The sequence below is a fragment of the Peromyscus leucopus genome, chromosome 18 (genome assembly GCF_004664715.2).
Source record: "Peromyscus leucopus breed LL Stock chromosome 18, UCI_PerLeu_2.1, whole genome shotgun sequence".
NCBI lineage: Eukaryota > Metazoa > Chordata > Mammalia > Rodentia > Cricetidae > Peromyscus > Peromyscus leucopus.
The window spans coordinates 42,113,226-42,120,367 of NC_051078.1; positions in this window are offsets into that span (position 1 = coordinate 42,113,226).

The window sequence follows — 7,142 nt, forward strand, 5'->3', positions numbered from 1 at the left end:
TTTATCTTAGGCTGCAGCTCAGAAACTTCAGGGCCAGCTCCAGGAGGCAAAGGGGCTGTGTCCTCCTCACCTATACAAATGGAACCTTGGAGCTTGGGCGATAGCTGAAATTCTTTGTAAAATAAAAGGTGCGTTTCTCAGAATTCTTTGAAGCTAAGTATATACAAATCAGATGTGTAACCCAAGAAATCCAGGAGGAAAATCCACATAACTACAAGGAAGTGTATTTTAGGAGGCATACCCTTCTCCTTCCATTTTTTCCCCTTGATGGTTTCAATGTGGAAATGCCATTGGAGCAAGAGCCACCATGGTGGATTATGGGATAAATTTAAGAATGTCAACCATCCATAATTTTCAATGCAGAAAAAGAGAGGGATCAAGAGAGAAAGGGCACGGTAGTTGACATCTAGGAGTGTGCTGGCCTGGCATTTTGTAGGAAAGAAAAATGAACTGCTAATTTGCTTAAACCCACCCACGTTCTGAGACTTCTTTCACAGCCACATCTAATCCTGACAAGATGAGAAACAAGAAAAGGAAGTACAAGATGGACTTATCATCAGAAGAACTGCTCTTTCCTCAGCAGAATTTAAAGGACACACTTCAATGCCACACTTCAACTCTTAGGAAATTCCCACCCTGCAATCACCTTCTGCAGAATTTTATTTCTACCTCATCTTTCTTTATAATCTTCTTCCCAACAGAGACAGCCCAGAAACTTGAAGGTCATTATCAACTAATGCCCCTGTACACTAAATGTGATTAAGATATGAAGTCATGCTTTTTATCAGAATAATATTTAGGGCTGCCTATTCCAGGAATTCTGAGCAGAACTTAGGCATTACATTGACTTATAATAAAATCAATTAGTAAATCAAGTGCCTTTGATTAAAGGTCTATTAAATGAAAAGAAGGGCTGCATGGATGTAGCACAGCTTCTGGGGCCATACTTTTAGCATCCTGTCTGGGTAACATCAGAGTGAGATCATTGGGTATGGTCATCTGTTCGCTCATGTACTCAGTAAATATTTGCTGAATACATATTTACCAGGCACTGTTCTAGACAGTGGTGATGAGAACTGTCAAGGTTACCATTCCCATTGATTTCACATTCTAGTAAGAACAGGAACAGTAAACACAAAGACGAGAAAGAGAAACAAGAAAAGCCAAGTAATGTTAGCCTTGAGTATGACTAAGAAGAAATAATGTTTTAAGAAGAGCTATTATTTTTTTCTAAAAAAAAAAAAAAAGAAAAGAAAGGTTTTGAGGGAGACTGGTTACATCAAGAGGAAACTTATTGAACATAGAGACTTTGAGCTGAGAACTGAGTCAGAAGGAGGTCACAGACTCACAGATTTGGGAGCAAAGGGGGTTCCTAATAGAAGGAATGCCTGTATAAACATCTAGATTAGAATTAAATATGACACTTCTTAGGAATATCCAGGAGTATACCTGAGCTACTTGTGGCTGGAGCAGGAGAGAAAGGCGTGATCTGAGGTTAGATGAACAAGGTAAGTTCATGCAGCCGCTGCACTATAATCAGTGACAGACTAGGGGAAGCTTATCCAGGCTTTCAAGAATGATTTTTCAAGAATTTGGTAACCCTGTTGCTAACTATAATTGTAACTTAAAAATAAACCAAATAAACTCAACAATTGAATAAAGTATGTATATCAAAAATGTGACACTCAACCCATTACTCACTAACACTTCACTATATTTTATTTCACTACCCATGCTCATGAGGTTCTTTCTTAGTGTGGTACAGATACTGCACAACATGTTCCTGAACATCCCTTCTCACCTGTTACATTTCTCATATCCAGGGGCTGCAGACTCTGAGAGCCAGACGGTAAGTTCAGACTAAGATACATTTCATGTGTCTTTAGTGAATGTGATTACATCATTTCATGGACAGTTAAGTGAAGCTGGGCATTCAGGTGAAAGGGGGCTCCTGAGGCATCCAGTCCTGTCAGTCATCTGATTTTACAGTCTTGAGAAATCTTCTGTTGCACACAGTCCACTTCCATTCTTGGCCAGAATTTCTTTGCCAGGAGTATTTTTTTTTTCATTTTTTTCTTTATTAAGAAATTTTCTACTCACTCTACATACCACGCACAGATTCCCCCTCCTCTTTCCTCCCACCCTTCAGCCTTCTCTCCCAAGCCATCCCACATCCTCACATCCCCCAAATCAAGGTCTCCCATGGGGAGTCAGCAGAGCCCGGCACACTGAGCCTAAGCAGGTCCAAGCCCCTCTCCACCTCACCAAGGCTGTGCAAGGTGTCACACCACAGGCACCAGGCTCCCAAAAGCCTGCCCATGCCCCAGGGACAGATCCCGATCCCCCTACCTGGGTGCCCCTCAAACAGTTTGAGCCAAACAACTGTCTTCCATATCCAGAGGGCCTAGTCCAGTTCCATGGGGGCTCCATGGCCACTAGTCCACAGTTCATGATGTCTGTGCACATCCTCCCATCATGATCTTGAAGTCCCCCGCCTGCAGAATGCCTCCTCTCTCTCATTGATTGGATTCGGCCTGGTACCTGGCCATGGATCTCTGCATCTGCCTCCATCAGTCACTGGACAAAGGCTCTATGATGACCGTTAGGGTATTCATTAGACTGATCACCAGAGTAGACCAGTCCAGGCACCCTCTGGACCACTGCCAGCAGACCAAGGTGGGGTCATCCTTGTGGATTCCTGAGAGCCTCCCTGGCACCCTGCCTCTTCCTCTTCCCATGATGTCCTCATCTATCATGGTGTCTTCCTCTCTGCCCTCCCACTCTGTCCCTGATCCAGCTCCACCCTCCCATATCCCTATGTTCTCATGCCCCACTCCTCGCCCTCCGCCACCACCACCCACTCCCAGTCCACTCATGTAGATCTCATCCACTTCTCCTTCGCAGGGTCGTTCATGTGTCCCTCCTAGGGTCTTTCCCTGTCAGCTAGCCTCTCTGGAGCTGTGGGTTGCAGTCTGGCCATCCCTTCCCTCACATCTAGTATCCACTTAGGAGTGAGTACATACTATGTTTGTTCTTCTGAGTCTGGGTTGCCTCACTCAGGATGCTATTTTCTAGTTCCATCCATTTGCCTGCAAATTTCATGATGTCATTGTTTTTTTTTTTTTACTGCTGAGCAGTACTCCACTGTGTATATGTGCCACATTTTCCTTATCCATTTTTCAGTTGAGGGGTATCTAGGTTGTTTCCAGGTTCTTGCTATTACAGCCAAGAGTATTTTTTTTTTTTTTTTTTTTTTTTTTTTTTTTTTTGGTTTTTCGAGACAGGGTTTCTCTGTGTAGCTTTGCGCCTTTCCTGGAGCTCACTTGGTAGCCCAGGCTGGCCTCGAACTCACAGAGATCCGCCTGGCTCTGCCTCCCGAGTGCTGGGATTAAAGGCGTGCACCACCAACGCCCGGCGCCAAGAGTATTCTTGAGAATAAAGCATAAATAAATGTAGACACACTCTTCTATTTTTCTCTTGTTGTGATCAAGGGGATAACAAACATGGCATCCTAAAGAAAGAGAATTCAAGAGGATATGAGGGGCTTTGTATCCTTATGTAGATAGCCTTATTAAGAATCATATCCTTAGAGGAACAGAATAGATAAAATGAATAACTATTAAAGGGGGATTTATTAGATTGACTTACACTGTATGGATTGGATAGTCCAACAATGGATATCTCACATTAGGAAAGCCAAGAACCTGGTAACTTCTCAACCCACAAAGCAGGGTGCCCCAGCAATTCCAGCATAGTACTGGAAGAATAGGGAGTTCATGGTCTTCAGTCCTTGTTGGAAACCCATAGAATCTGAGTGCTAATATCAGAAAAGGTACACAGCATAAAGTATGTGAACTTGCTGGTGAGAATGAAGGCAAAGTTTCCTCTATCTCCTTTTATCTAGGTTGCCAATGAAAAATGGCACCAAGATGTAGGGCAGGTTCTTCTCACTTCAAATAATCTGATCCACAAAAAAATCCCTCACAGCAGTGCCCAACGTCTTGCCTTGTAATCAATCTCAGATACAGTTATGTTGACAACTAAGACTAAACTTCACAGGCCAGCAACAGTGCCTAATGCATTGTGCCAGTCAAGGGCTTGAAGCATCCAATGCATTGAGCAAAATAAAGTCAAATGTATCGGTCTTGAGTGCTCTTGGGAATCAGAACCAGCAGGAGATTAGAAAAAAAATTGATGAATAGATGAGTGGATAAATGATAGATGGATGGATAGATAGACAGATGGACGGGCGGACGGACAGACAGACAGATAGACAGATAGGTAGGTAGGTAGGCAGGCAGGCAGGCAGATAGGCAGACAGACAGACAGACAGATGAAAGATAGATCAATTAGATTGATAAGATACTATCCCTCAGTATTACTTCACTCAGCCTCAAGTCCTACAACCAACCTAGAGACCCAGGAACAAATGAAGCAGAATAACAGAAAAAAAATATTAGATAATGACTTAGTGATTTACTTAAAATGCTGCTGTACTGTTCATTTCCAAGCATGAATTCACCGGCTACCTGGAACAAAAAGACCTTGAGAAATGGCTGGAACAATGGGTCATCGCCCTTAGCAACCTGACCACAAAAGCTTACACATATCCACTATAATGTAGGCCTTTAAAAACAAAGGGCTGGCTGCCATGTACGCTTCTGCAAAATCTCCCTTGCTTGCTCACCCCACCTTGTGGTTTTAGAGTATAAAACGAGGATGCAAAGTGAACCTAGGACCAAGGCCTTTCAGGAACTATCTTGGCTTCGATCCATGGCAAATATATTTCCTCTCTTCTATTTTCATTGATGTCAGAGTGCTAATTCAGAAAGATTCCTGCAGCATACGTTCTAGTCCGAGCCCAAGTCTGGAGGCAAGAGATGGCAGTGAGAAAAACAGTGGGGCAGACAGAAACCCCCGTTTTTGTTCTATTCAGGCCATCATTAGAGTGGATGAGGTCTCAACATAGGAAATGTAATGTCATACTCAGTCTACAATTCAGACGTTAAGGTCATCAAGAAACATCCTTAGAGACAGTGCTAAAAACATTTATCTGGATATCTGAGCACTCTGGTGCAGTCAAGTACACATACCAATTTAACCATCAAAATTAGGACCTTTGGCAAAGGGGAAACATCAGCAGGGATGAGAAATAAATGATGTAAAGCTAGTCATAAAGTCAAGGGATGGATAGGCTTCTTCTTTGGATGAAAAAGCTGTTTTGTTTGTTTGTTTTATGAGTATAATTGTGGTTTAATAAAGCTATTAAATCGATGATGCAGGCTTACACATGGGATTAAGGGAAAAGAGATTTGATGCAGACATCCCATTCAGGGCTGTGACTCCAGGGTCTCTCACTATATGTGTAGTATCTGTCTGTTGGTCTGTATTTGTTCCCATCTGCTGCAGGAGGAAGCTTCTCTGATGATGACTGAACAAGGCACTGGTCTATGAGTATAGCAGAATATCATTAAGAGTCATTTTATCACTACATTTTTTTTTCTTTTTTTAGACCAGTATTATTTGGTTTTCCCTAGGTCCCAGGGCTATCTACACCAATGTCAGGTATGGGTTACATCTTGGGGAGTGGGCCTTAAGTCAAATCAGTTATTGGTTGATTACAAATCCCTTCCCTCCCCCCTAAGAGCTCAGGGAATCCTGCAGAAGAGAAGTCAAAGAGAGGGGATGGAGGACACCAGGAAACTCAGGCCCTTTAAAGCAACATGCAAAGCTCACATGAGCTCACGGAGACTGAAGCAGCAAGCTTGGGTGTAGATGTAATTCTGAACAGTTTTATTAAATAAGAAACACAGAGCCAAATGCAGAGTTAAAAGCCCCAGAAGTCAGATATCAGTAGCTAAGAGCTGAGACCAAGACCACCTTCTTATCACCCACTGCCGCTGCCATCTTTCCCCTGTGAAAGAGACCTACTTCCTATGTGTCTGTCTTTTTATTGACTTTCTGTTCTGCCTTCTCATTGGTTGTAAACCTAACCACATGACCTCCTTGTCACTACCTGTCTATACAGACTTCCATGTCTCTATGGTTGGTATTGAGATTAAAGGCGTGTGTCTCCATGCTGGTGGTGTCCTTGAATACACAGAGATCTGCCTGTCATGTGATCAGAATTAAGGGCATGTGCTACCACTGCCAGACTTCTGCTAAATGGCTTGTTATTAGCTCTGACCCCCAGGCACTTTTATTTATTAACACAAAAATAAAATCACATTTCAGCACAAATAAAACATAGCCATATTTCCCCCTTCTATTCTAATAAAAAGAAAAAAAGGAAAAAAGTTATAACTAATATAAAAAAACTATATACATTAAGTACAATAACTATATATATATATACAGTCAAGAATTACATTCACGATGTCTAGTCCACTAACATTTGACAGATTCAGACAAAAAACTCCATTATATATATTAACAATGTCCAGTCCAGTAACATTTGATAAACTCAGACAAAAAATTTCATTGCTTATCCTATTCATTGCTTTCTGCTTCCTGCCATCACTTCCTGGGATTAAAGGCTCTTGTTACCATGCCTGCCTGTTTCCAGTGTGGCCTTGAATTCACAGAGATCCTGGCAGATCTCTGCCTCTTGAATGCCAGGATTAAAGGCATGTGTGCCACCATTTTCTGGCCTCTATATCTAGTGTCTCTTCTGTTGTCTGACCCCAGATAAGTTTATTAGGGTGCACAATATTTTGGGGAACATATCACCACACTTGGGGTTCTGCATAGGCCTGTACCAGGTCCTCTGTCTTCATATTATGGCTACTAGTTTAGTGTTTTTAGGGAATTCCTGAGTGAACAAATAGGTCTCTGATTCTTGTTCCTTCTCTTGGGCTCTTTTCCATCTGTTGGTTTGTCTTGTCCAATTCTGAAGTGATAGTTTTGTTTTATCTTATTATATTTTATTTTGTTAAAAAATGAATGAATGAAAATCTAGCCACCAGAGTGGTTGAAATGTCACTTATACCTGATGGGAGAGGGAAAATCAGTTTTCTACAGTAGAGTGACAATTGGCACATCAACCACTGCAGGTCAGGACCCACTTTCAGGCACAGGTGCCCAACATATAATGGACTACAGAAGTTGTGTGTGTGGTTTTTCATTTGGTTATGGTTTGGTGG